The following is a 13,476-nucleotide window of genomic DNA, read 5'->3' as shown; positions in this document are numbered from 1 at the left end:
GTACAGAGCCAGGAGTAAGACCTGAGCCCTGTTGGCTGTGACTACAAACAAACAAAAATTTTTCAAGGAATAAAAATTATGGCCACTATTTGACCCAATTGGTTAGTTCTGCTGTTAAGACATATGAGCTAAGGAATATTTTTTTATTGTAAGAATTTATTCAAGAGACAAAATTGATTAACATAATGAGGTAAACTAACATAACATAATATAGTGATATAACATAACATAACATAACATATAATTGATATAATAATAATACATGTAAGTCAAAGAAAGTTTCTGATTAAAAACATATTTTTCCATAATGGCTTACATATCTTTCACAGTAGTATTTTAGATACATATTAACATTGGGTCAGGGGAATACCCATCACCAACTATGTCTTCCCCCCATTCCAATTCCCTTTCTACAACCCATATACCCCACCATCACTCCCTGGGCTGCTAGAGTAGGTGGACCCCTCTTTGTCTGACTTACTATTAGTGATCACATATCTGTTTGGTCCTGGAATCCTCGTTTCCCCTTCTATTTAAGAGGCAGAGCTAGAAAAATCGAGGTATGTGGTTTTGTTTGAAGGCAAGAAAAGCAATAGAATGGGGTACAAAATAAGAGGGAAAAAAAAAGAAGTCAAAAGTCAAATATGTTGAAAATGGGCTGAGTCTCTCTAGAGGCTTCCAACCTCAGTTTGAGAGAGGATGTGAAAAAGGTAATTGAAATACCACAACAATACCGAAAAAATTATCAAATTAAATAACCGGTGAGCACTAAAGCAATAAAGATAGGCACCACACAATAGTCTTTGTTCTGAAATCAACTCATGCTTGAGTGCAAAAAGAAAGAGAAAGACAAGACAAAATAAAATAAAATAAAATAATATTGGAGACATCAACCGTAATCTCCACACCAAAATAAAGACGTCAAAAAAAATCGATCAATCGATAAATAAACATGTGGAAAAATGATTGTTTTGTGCTTTTTTTTTCTCCTTTTCTTTATCCCCCTGCATAGGCACAGTAACTATTTTGGTTATTGTAGAGGGAATTCCCTTGACCTAAGAAACACAGGGTTTCTCCACCCCTGAAGTATACTGTCATGCGATTAACTGTAGACTCCTTGCTTTGATATGTGTGAAAGCCAAGATCGCTATATACTGGTTGTTGCAACCAAGACTGGACAGTACACATCCAGGGACCAACAACAACAACAACAGCAACAAAAAGCTCTAGCCTAGCGTTTGCAATACAATCTGTTCAACAAACAAGAGCTCCAATTCCAGAAGGTTGACTGAGACAACCACAACTGAATGGGTCTTCCGGAAACATAACGAAAGACTTTATCCCATGCTCCAGTCTAGGAGCAACATAACGACCAATAACACCAACTACAGAAGATGGATTAAAAAGGTAACTGAAGAAACATAACTGCTAGAACCACAAAGAAAGACTTCATCAACTCCATTCCCTGAGCTGCACAGCCACAAAGATCTCTAGAAACAGAGGCCTGATTTTACCATCCAAGACAAAGCAGAAGTCTTCCACACACCACGAAAGCAGCAAGGGGAGAGTAAATGATCATGCAAGGAGCTAATGAATATTTAAGGTCCTAGCTAACCTGTTTCTGTAAGACGAAAGTACTCCATAAGTACAGTGGATTGGGTGCTTAACATACGTACAACTGCCCACGTTTGGTCCTCAGCATCCAATAAGGAACTGAGCACCACCTGGAGTAGTTCCTGTGGTTTTAAAGAAAAACCTAGTTTGTGCCCCCTCAGTTTTCTGTTTTGTTTCTCTAGTTTGGGCTTACACCTGACTGCAGCCATCATTCTGGATCCCTAGAGGTACTCTGGAAACCTTACGTGTTTGCAAGAATCAGATTGGGATTGACTCCATGCCTGACCCCCTCTACTGTCTCCCTGAACCTCTCAGTTCAAATTAAATCTTGTCTTTAACTCTTGGCACTAACCCTCTGTTATCATTGTCCTGTGGTATTCATCTGCTATATTATTTATACTGGAGTCGAAGATGGCTAAATGCAATCCAGAATACCAAAACCCAGCACCTGGAGACACAGAACTGCAGGCAAGAGTCCAGGCATTTGTTTTAGTTTACTCCTGGTTCCATCATCAGATCAGCCCTGGATGGAGCCTAGAGTACCCTATGGGGTTCTGAGATTGAACCCAGTTCAGCCATGTGCAGCGCAGACACCCACACACTGCCATCTATTCCGTCCCATCTACAATGTTTTTAAAAGAAGTTCAACACTGTAAATCATGCAGTGATTTTAAGACCTGGTTTGAGGGTTCGAGGGAGAGTGCAGAGGTAAAGTTCACCAGGAATAGCCTCTTAAACTGATAGATGTGGCCCAATAGTCAAGCAGAAAACACCTGTTTAGAATTTCCCCCAAAGTGTTTTTCTAGGTACAGTTGATTATCATCTCCCCTGAGCCTGTCCATTCACCCCTTCCCAGATGGTGATAAATCCGATGGTGGAAATTTGTCCCTGTGTTTATGAATTAAGTTTACCACCATGGAGATTTCAGGGTTGTGATGCTCTTGCCCTCTGCTCAACATCGTCATCAAAGCTACTTAGGATTTTGGCTGGTTTGACAGAAGCCTTTATTCCTTGAGCTCACATATATTCAGATAATGAGTATCTAACTTGCCACAGGAGGGGAAAGCTGCTTCCCCTTTCTTGAGCTGGTGATTGTACTCTGACCCCTATGTGCAACCAGAGGACACTGTACTGTACTTATAGTTATCATTGGCAAAACAGCTTTAGGGAATATTTTGTATAGAATCTGTCATTCTAACTATGACTCCGGCTTTGTCTCCAGCCTAGTGTTTACTAGGCTCTGCTCTTTAAGACTTTGGTAAACAGATTTAGAGGAAAAGTCTTCTGGCTACCTTTGCTTCAGGAACTCTCAACTATTAGGTTAAAAACACCTAATTACCTCACTCTTGCCTTGCACACAGCTCCCAGAAGCCCAGGACAGGTTCCACCTGTCTCCAGAATGGAGTCAGGGATTATTTGCTCCTGCTGCAAAAGCTGTGTAAACTTTCCTGGCCGGTACTGGAAAAGGGAATACTATTTATTTTTATATCCTGTGTATTTTGTCATGTTCTGCTGACTCCCTGTTTCACTGAGAGCGACACTTACCTCAATAGTTAGTTCTATATTGTGTATTGGATAATATTGTAAAAGAACTTTTTTAAAAAGCTTTGATCCCTGGAAGTGTGTAGATTTATTTCCATGTGAACTGGTTATTTTGTATAAAGTACATTCTGAAAACAAAAAAAAATTTCGAACTGTGCTTAACATCAGGGAATTAGCTAAGAATAGGTCAATAATGGCTTTCATTTATTACACACACATTTTTCTTGAAAGAGTACTTAAAACTTACAAACACTTTGACCCTACTGCTGAGAGAAATCGATCAACAACTATATATGCAGTTTTTCTAAGCAACATTATACTCTTTAAAGTCCATTTCTCCTTTAAAATTCACTTTCTTCTTAGAGTGACTATGGTGTGTAATGAGTAGGACAAATGCCTTGAATGCGGCTGACCTTACACAGACCGAGGTAGGAATCCCGACGTTCCTGATGGTCCTCTGAGCCTGCCAGGAGCGCCTTCTGAATGCAGAACCTGGAGGAACCCCTGAATTCCCCCCGGTGTGACCCCTTAAAAGTCCATTTCTCCTCTAAAATTCACTTTATTCTTAGAGTGACTATGGTGTAATGGGTAGGTTGAATGCCTTAAATGTGGCTGACCCGACACAGACCGAGGTTGGAATCCCGACGTCCCCAATGGTCCTCTGAGCCTGCCAGGAGCACCTTCTGAATGCAGAACTTGGAAGAACCCTTGAATGCCCCCTGGTGAGACCCCTAAGCAAACAAACAAAAAGATAAAAAAAATTCACTTAATTTCCAATCATCTGATAATGAAATTCTCTTCAGAATTCTGGATATCTCATTTATCTGATCATTTCTAATTTCATTTGTAAACAATTTATACTTTCCTGGCTTGCTTTTAATTGCTCCTTAAGTTCTGCAATTTCAAGGCTTGCCTTTTTTTTGGCAGCTTCTAATTTATCTCTGGTTTTCACTTCAAGTTCTGCAGCTAAGGAAAATACTTTTAAGGAATTATTTCACTTCTCCCACATGTGTAGCTTATGTCATAGACTAGAGTAATAAGTATGCCATTCTTTCAGGCTTCTTTTCTATGATGAAATGTGAGTAACTTAAGATACATAACATTACACACAGGATAGTGAGTAAGAAAGTCTGAACTCCCAAGAGAGGATAAAAATAGTTTCTAGAACTAAGAAGGAAATTCTGAGGGCCGAAGAAATAGCGCAGCGGGAAGGACATTTACTTGCACACTGACGACCCAGGTTTGATCGCTAGCATCCCAGATAGTCCCCCGCGCCTGCCAGGAGTGATTCCTGAGCGCAGAGCCAGGAATAACCCCGGATCACACCACGTGTGATACGAAATAAGAAATTCTGGGCACTAATGTTTTAATTTAAGATTCAATGAACATTTCATTTTTCTTCATATACTTAGTAATTTAGAAACAAGGAGGTGCACAATTCAGAGACATTAAACTATCTATGATATTGTTAAATCTATTCTTTTTTAAATAAATATTTATTAATTAATAAATAAATAAAATAAACAATTTCACTCCTATTTGCCTTACAGAAATAACAAGATACATTCCAAAAGTAACTGGGGTCTGGAGCAACAGCACAATGAACAGGGCATTTGCCTTGCGTGCAGCCTACCCCTGGCATCTCATATAGTCCCCTGACACTGCCAGGAGTGATTTCTGAACACAGAGCCAGCAGTAACCCCTGAACACCACTGGGTGTGGCCAGAAAAACATAAAATAAAAGCCAGGCTATCAAGGAAAAGACAGAATATGCCCGGAAGAGAGATGCGAGACCAAATAATGCTTCTCCCCAACAAACCTCTGCTCCTGTCTGTCCCAGTGTCCTGGCTCAAGAAGAGCTGCTGAGCCCTCTGCCAAATGGACTATAAAGCTCTGAAGAAGGCTTCTTGGGGCGACAGCTCTCAGTTTTCCACCAGCACTCTACCTCCTAGGATACTGCACAACGTTGACTCTTCTCCCCAGTGGTCAAGACCCTGGTGTCTGCATTTCCTCACACAAGCAAGAATCCCAACCCCTTAATCACAAGCCCTAGGGAGCAGGAGATGTGACTCCACCATGTTTCCCCACAGACCAGCACTTAAGCCTCAGGGAGGGAGGGAGGGAGGGAGGGACGAAGGGAGGAGGGAGGGAGGGAGGAAGGAAGGGCGTTAAATCTATTCTTAAACAAAATACCAAAATGAAAATAATTTTAAATCACATAATCATTAATTTTTTTTAAATTTATGGGCAGATAAAATAAAAAAAAATCAAACTTTAAAAATGAAGTCAGTATTTCTAGTAACATTATTTTAAGCTAGTTTAATATATTTGGTTTCTGGATCACTCCTGACAGCACTCGGGTCATTCCTTGGTGGTGCTTAGGTGACCATATGGGATGCCAGGAATCGAACTCGGGTCAGCCATGTGCAAGGCAGGCACCTACTCCGCTGTGCGATCACTCCTGCCCTTAAGCTATTTCTATCTCTAAAATGTATTTCTAAAATGGAGATGTTAGTAGAAATATATACTAACGAGGATGTAAGTGGCTTAATGTATATAAAGTATACACTGCCTAGTACATCAAGAATCTTATTAACTTATGATGATCAAACATCAAACAAAAACTAAAATATTGTTATTAAAAAAGCTCCTTGGTAAATTGCTAAAGAAAACATCATTACTGCAAAATAGAACCCATCTTTTAAATACTCCATTTAGAGCAGCATTGGGTTTGACAAACAGAAGAATGCACTCTCGCCCAACAGCGCCATCTAATGGACTCGCCATTTAGGCACTGGCGTTCTTTGATAAGATGACTGTGGTATTTCAATTGAAATAAGCATTGTTTGATATTAGAAACAAAACAGACAAAAATACACACCTTCAACATCAGAAATACTTGATTATGTTATAATACGTTACTGAATATTAATTAGTCGAATGCTTTCTATCTCTACACCTCCTTTAATCTCTCACTCTGTTTTTCAATTTGGTTTTTGGGCCACACCAGAGGGCACTCGGGTTACTCCTAGCCTGAGCTCAGAAATCGCTCCTGGCTCAGGGGACCATATGGGATGCAGGGGATTGAGCCCAGGTCCATCCTGGGTCAGTCGCATGCAAGACAAATGTCCTACCCCTGCACAATCGCTCCGGCCTCTATTTTCGTTTTTTTCTGTTCTTATTGGTGTGCATGAGCTCTTTAATATATGTATCTTATGTACCACAGAAACCAGTAATTTGTGATATAATAGTTTTCAGGGCTTACATCTGTTTAGTTTTCATGGCATACATGTACCATGATTTTTCTGGGGTGGGTAACGTGGCTCTAGGGACCATCATCCAGCAATGCTGCACCAACTGTTTAGAAAAATCTATTCCTTCTTTACTCAATTTCCACACCCAGTGCAAGACAAAACCTAAGTGATAAGCACTTTTGATCAGACACTGAGGCATAGAGATAGGAAAGAACAGAAACATGCCTAAAGGTGCCACGAGGTTTTCAGGAGATCTCAGGGCATGGATGGGATTCACAAAGAGGAAAGGAACGGCTGCTTGGACCCTGAGCCAAGCATGACTACTCTCCGTATTCTTTGTTTTGTTTGTTTGTTTGTTTGTTTCTTTTTGGTTCACATCCAGCAACACTCAGGGGTTACTCTTGGCCCAAAGCTCAGAAATTACTCTTGGCAGGCTCGGGGGACAATATGGGATGCCAGGATTCGAAGCAACACTCTTTATTCTTTTCTTTTATTTTCTTTTTATTTTCTTTTCTTTTAATCTGGCCACTCTTTATTCTTTTCTACGTGCATTATCCAAAAAGCTATTGAGGATTTTTTTCGTTCCCCACCCCCCATTGACAATACAGACCAGGCAAAGAACCTGGTTTGAGGTGTATATGGGGAACATTTACCGTACCTCCTCTCTCTATAAAGTCAGTGTAAAGAACACAGCCTGTGGTAAGAATTGAGAGGCCTTATAATTTCTTTTCTTTTATGATTTTTATATATGTGAAAAAAAAACCTTCACCAGTGCAACCTTCCCATCACCAATATCCCAACTGTCCTTCCTCCCCACATCCAACCCCATCAAAAAATGGGGAGAAGAACTGAACAGACAATTTGACAAAAAATAAATACAAATGGCTAAAGGACACATGAAAAATTGCTCCACATCATTAATCATAAGGGAGTTGCAAATCAAAACAACTATGAGGTACCATCTCATGCCACAGAGATTGGCACACATCAGAAAGAATGAGAACAAGTAGTGCTGGTGGGAACGTTGAGAGAAAGGAACTCTTATTCACTGCTGGTGGGAATGCCGCCTAGTCCAACCTTTGTGGAAAGTGATATGGAGATGATTTCTCCAAAAGCTGGAAGTTGAGCTCCCATACGATCCAGCTATACCACTCCTAGGGATATATCCTAGGAACACAAAAGTACAATACAAACATCCCTTTCTCACACCTATATTCACTGCAGCACTGTTTACAATAGCCAGACTCTGGAAACAGCCTAGGTGCCCCTCAATAGACGAATGGCTAAAGAAACTCTGGTGCACATATAAAATGGAATATTATGCAGCTGTCATAAGAGGTGAAGTCATGAAATTTTCCTATACGTGGATGTATATGGAATCTATTATGCTGAGTGAAATAAGTCAGAAGGAAAGAGATAAACACAATGGTATCTATGGGTTTTGAGAAAATGAAAACCATTTATGTAATGATTCTCAGAGACAAAATAGAGGAGGACTGGTGGGTCCAGCTTCCGACATGAGCTCACCACGGGGATTGTTTAGTACAGTCACAGAAATAATTACACTGAGTACTGTCATAACAAAATGTGACTGAATGAGGGATGTAGAAAGTCTGTCTAGAGTACAAGCTATTGAGGATTAAGATGAGTTCATGCAAAGACAGAGCTAGCAGAATACAAACAGGAAGCACTCAACAAATTTCCTATTTCGAGAATCCCAAATACTGACTGAATGCAACACCCTCCATTACGAAAAAGTATACTCATTTTTTTGAGGACTTGGATCAAAATCCATGAATTGCTTTACTGGGAGACTAAAGGAGTATCTTCTGACACAAACAAGGCACAAGAATTTGAGGTTCCCTTTATCCACGTAACACTTACAAACTCCTCTTGCTGATCCAACACAATCAAGGGCACCCATTGAACTTGGTTTATATTTTTAAAATTATTGTTGGGTCAAGTGTCTCCCCATCTTCCGACTTTATTAGTCATTCTTTCTTTTGGCTTTTTGTTTGTGTGTGTGTTTGTTTTTGTTTTTGGGTGACAATCAAAAGTAGTTACACCTGGCAAATAGGCTCAGGTAACCATAGGATGTCGAGGATTAAAACTGGGTCAGCTCCGTGCAAAGCAAATGTCCTACCTACTATGCTATTGCTCTGACTCAGTATTTGATCTTAGTTTTGTTAATTTATTAACTGGGCCTTTATTTAAACCTATGCTAGGGTTTTCAAAAAGCACATTAATCCATCGCTTATTTTCGTTCTTCTTTTGGGGGTTAAACCTGGTGTTGCTCAGGGGTTACTCCTGGCTCTGCACTCAAGTCGTTCCTGGCGGGCATAGGGATCATATGGGATGCCAGAAATGTAACTGAGGTCCGTCCTGGGCTTGGGGAGTGCAAGGCAAACACCCTAGCACTGTGCGACCGCTCCTGATCCCTTGGCTTATTTTCTATAAAAATTATGTATTGGGGCAGGAGCAGTAGAACAGCGGTAGGGCTTTTGTCTCACATGCAGCTGACTCATGTCGCCAGAGCCAGTAGCGGTTTCTGAGAGCGATTTCTGAGAGCGTAGCCAGGAGTAACCCCTGAGCAACACTAGGTGTGGCCCAAAAACCAAATAATAATGATGATAATAATAATAATAATAATAATTATAATAATTTTTCTTCAACTTTTATAGGGCATGCATATACCTCATTTTTTTCTTCATAGTCGTGGTTCTTCCCACATTTCTTTATTTATAGTCACCTCAACTGAAAAATGTTAACAGTATCCAGAGTCAGTGTTTGTCTGCCTTCGCACGTATTCCATTAGTACCACATTGTGTCACAATTTATAAATTCATCTTTATACACTTCTCCATATATGTATATGTGTATATATATATATATATATATATATATATATATATATATATATATATATAAAATCTTGAACCCATACTTTTCTGCAATTAATAAAGTCTTAGTACAATGGATACCCTTCTTACTATCTTAACTATTAGGGGCATCCTCTATCCAATCTGTTTAAAACTGTACTAATATTTCCCAAACCTGCATCTCAGAATTTCACCACCTCTATGAAAAGCAATACTTTTATGGGCTGGAGTGATCACATAGCAGGTAAGGCCTTTGTCTTGAAGACAGCAGATCCAGGTTCAATCTCCAGCCACCCATTTGGTCAGCCGAGTCTACCAGGCTTTATTTCAGAGAGCAGAGCCAGAAATAGCACCTGAGTGCAGCTGGATATGGCCCCAAAACAAAACACAACAAACACAAAAAAGTCACAGTATTTTTCAAGCCGCTTGATTATCCTGAAAAACCCGCTCTTTCGATCTTCAAAATAGAATCAAAATCCAACTACCTCTCATTGCCCCTATTGCTATCATTTTGGTTACTTCCAATTCTACCATTATCTAAATGACTGGATTTGAACTAATTTTATTCTTTCTGCTTTATAGCCGCTTTTCAGTAAAAGCTAGGATAAGTGACCTTTTTGAAAACATTAGTCTTCTAGTGTCACCTTTATTTTCAAAATCCAAAAGAAACTTCATAACACCTTCAGTTTAATAATCTGAAGTTGGCACAGTTACCCATAACTCCTTATATGATCTGTTTCTGGGCCATGAAGATAGTACAAAAGTAAGGCAGTAGGGATTTCTGAGCAGATCCAGGGGCAAGCTCTGAGAACAGCCAGGTGCACCTCCAAAACAAAGGGCCTACCACCTATTCACTTCTCTTCTGTCACTTCTAATGCTCAGTGCCTTCCTTGTTCATTCTACTGGAGTGTTGACTGGCCTCCTGACTACTCAGCAAGGCGAACTCTTCCTGGAGGGCTCTTCCTACAGGTAACACCTTTCCTTCAGGTGAGCACTGGGCTCACTCCATTAAGCATTTGCTCAAATGCCACCATTTCAAGCAGCAGTCTAACCAGATATTTAAAAGTCCATCTCCTCCCTGAAAGATGTTTCCTCTCCTCATTAATTTTCTTATTCCCTCACTACCTTATGCTTTTTTCTATATAATGACAAGTTTCTTTAAATAGTAAGTTTCTTTCATGAGGACAGGAAATTTAGGAGAGGAGTATGAGGCTTGGGGTCCTCCATTTGGGTGCTCAAGGGCTATTTCTGGCTGTGTGCTCAGGAGTGAACACTGGCAGGGCTTAAGAGGCCATATGTGATGTCAGGAATTTGAACCAGGGCTGGTGGCATCCAAGATAAATCCCTTCATCCCTGTGTGAACTCTTTAGCCTCCAGGGACGACTTTTTGTCTGATTTGGACACTACTCTGTCCTCAGAAACATACGCCTGGTACACAACAAGTGAATGAGAGATCACAAAACTACTAAAGAGAAACTACAATGGTCAGTGACAAATAGGTTCCACCTGGAATGCTAAAGAGACGGTTGGCAGTAGCTGCATGGGGGATATGTAGGGAATTCAGAGGTGATGTCAGTCAGAGGAAGCTTTATCAGGATTAACAGTCTGTCGCTTTGATATCTACCATTCCTGTATGAATTTGATACTATAGAAATAATCTCAACTAGAAAAAGGACAGACTTGCTCATCATCTACAAACATTATTATATCTTATAAAATTCATCAAAAAACTTTTGTTAACAAAGACCAGAAAACAGAAAATGACTGGAAAAGGTTAATAACTAAGATGAACAAAAAGCTATGCTTAAATATAATAGAGGAATAAAAGACAAAAGAATGTTAGAGAATTTGAGAGGCTGGTTATCTTTTACCTTTCTAAAATGAGGTCTCCTTTGAAAACAATTTCAAATATCCTTTTCCGAATTCCAAAATAGATGTATTAAATTTTAGCTAAAATTTACTTCAATATATTATTGAAAATATTAGTTACCGCTAAACATACAATTCTTATGCTACTACATCATAAAGCATTTTTTCAGTAGAAATTAAGAATTCATGGCACTTACAGCCTGTTTCATGCTAATAGGCACCTGATGTAAGCTGACGAGATGTTGTCAATAACGCTGCATCTTTGGTGCAGGATCTTGAAATACCTAGTAGGACAGAATTTTAAAAAAAAAGTCAAACAACTTCAGAGTTCTGTAACTGAAAAGACACTCAAATTCTTATGGTATCTACTTACCACTTCATCGTAGAACTCAGAAACCACCTTGTGTTCCCCTAGCATTCCATTGCTATCTGATGGAAGCAGCTTCACTAAATGATACAGGGTTACCTGTGAAGTAGAAATAGAAGAGATGTTGGTGCTCTGGCAAAGACAATTGTGACCAATTTCCCAAATCCTGTACTTTAGTTTCTTTGAGGCACAGCAGCCCACAGCCAAACCCAACAGGAGTAGCACAGTTCGGGTTGACACCAAAAACAAAACAACTGAATATTGCCATATGACAGAGTTTGTAGATTCAACTTATTAGTAGAAAACAAATGAAAGTAATAACTTTTACATGTTTTCTTGCTGTAATAAGATTTCCTTGTATTTTTTTCCAATAGTGCTCAAATTATATCTGTTTTTGTATTGAGTTTATAAAAGGCACATCACTTAAAACGGACAAATTTATTCATTTAAGGCAAGAAACATCATGTCATAACTTTACACAAAGTATGTCTGAATAAAATGTCAACATGTGGGGGCAGAGCGTTGGTGCAAGTGATAGGCTTGCATGTGACTAACCTAGGATAGACCACAGTTCGATCCCCCGGCGTCCCATATGGCCCCAAGCTAGCAGCGATTTCTGAGCACATAGTGAGGAGTAAATCCTGAGCCATCACTGGCTGTGACCAAAAACCAAAAACCAAAAAAAAAGAAACGTCAACATGTACCAGACTATTACTTACTGTTACATTTTCACAAGTACTGAATACTATAGATCTTCAAAAGATTAACATTACTCACAGGTCTTTCATTGGGATGACGGAAAAATATTTCGACGGTTATTTCAAATTCACCCCATCCTGCTTCAGTAATTTCAAAATGTGGTTCAGTAACAACTGAAGAGAGCATAAAGTAAAATCATTGTAAATGACTAGTGTTCTAGATCCCTTAAATTTTTTGTTATAAATAAGAAACACTGTACTATACCTCTTTAAAAATCGCCATAACTTTCATGCAATTTAAATTGAATTTTCTTCACATAAACTGACATATCCTAAAACAGAGAGAAATTAAATATGCATAAAACTTGGAGAAAATAAAATACATTGAGTATATGTACCTAATTTTACACAATATACCTGCCTTTAATTATGTGGCATTTACAGTTTTAAAAGAAAAAAAAAACACAGGGGCTGGAGTATAATAGTACATAAATAGGGTTGCCTGGACTTGAAAGTGATCAACCCATATTTTATCCCTACCAGGAGTGATTCCTATGCCCAGAGCTAGAAGTATCCCTGAACATTACTAAATGTGTCTATGAACCCCCTAAAAAAAAAAAAAACAAGGAAAAAATAAAGCATAGGAAGCCTGAAAATTATGTCACAATTCATAATAAAGTAGGACATACATACATACATATAATTCACTTATATTGCATTATGTTTTATTCTACACATATGCTCTATCCAATTTTGCTTTTTCATACATAGTCTACACCTAATCATTTTTAAACCAAAAACTCTATAATTGATTTTATAGAACAAACTGTAGATATAATTAAGTTCAATTAAACTTAGGGACCCAAAATGTTGGGTATACCTTTCCACAGCTTTTCTGTGACCTGGAACGGGTCATGGGGTCCCTGCGGGCTCAGGCGCATCTGGAGGAAATATTTTTCTCTCCGGCGGTTGAGCGGCTGCTCTGTGGTGCTAAAGACCAGGGTACTAAAAACCCTGGGTCTCAGCCAGGGAATCCTGCAAACTGCAATTCTTCTGCTCTTTCAGAATAATAGACGAGGAAAGATGGGGCTGCACCTTCACAACTCCAGTACCCAGGGCCACGCATTGTCTTGAGAACAGGCTTCTGACTCTTGGTGATCCAGGTAGCTCTCGGACCCTCTGGCTTTTCTGCAGGTATTATAGACCCAAGATAATTTTTCTAAAAATTGCTGAGAGCAGTTCCAGGCCACCAC

The 13,476-nt window shown here is 39.3% G+C and overlaps 1 non-coding gene and 1 pseudogene across 1 annotated transcript; both read right to left on the bottom strand.

Moving 5' to 3' along the window:
- Window positions 1-3,976: 3,976 nt before the first annotated feature.
- Window positions 3,977-13,139, bottom strand: LOC125999053 (YEATS domain-containing protein 4-like; annotated as a pseudogene).
- LOC125999840 (small nucleolar RNA SNORA51) lies at window positions 6,997-7,126 on the bottom strand. Its single transcript, XR_007492304.1, has one exon. It is a non-coding gene; the product is annotated as a small nucleolar RNA SNORA51 (small nucleolar RNA).
- Window positions 13,140-13,476: the final 337 nt, after the last annotated feature.

The sequence above is a fragment of the Suncus etruscus genome, chromosome X (assembly GCF_024139225.1).
Source record: "Suncus etruscus isolate mSunEtr1 chromosome X, mSunEtr1.pri.cur, whole genome shotgun sequence".
Lineage (NCBI taxonomy): Eukaryota > Metazoa > Chordata > Mammalia > Eulipotyphla > Soricidae > Suncus > Suncus etruscus.
This window is presented reverse-complemented; position numbering and strand designations above follow the sequence as displayed.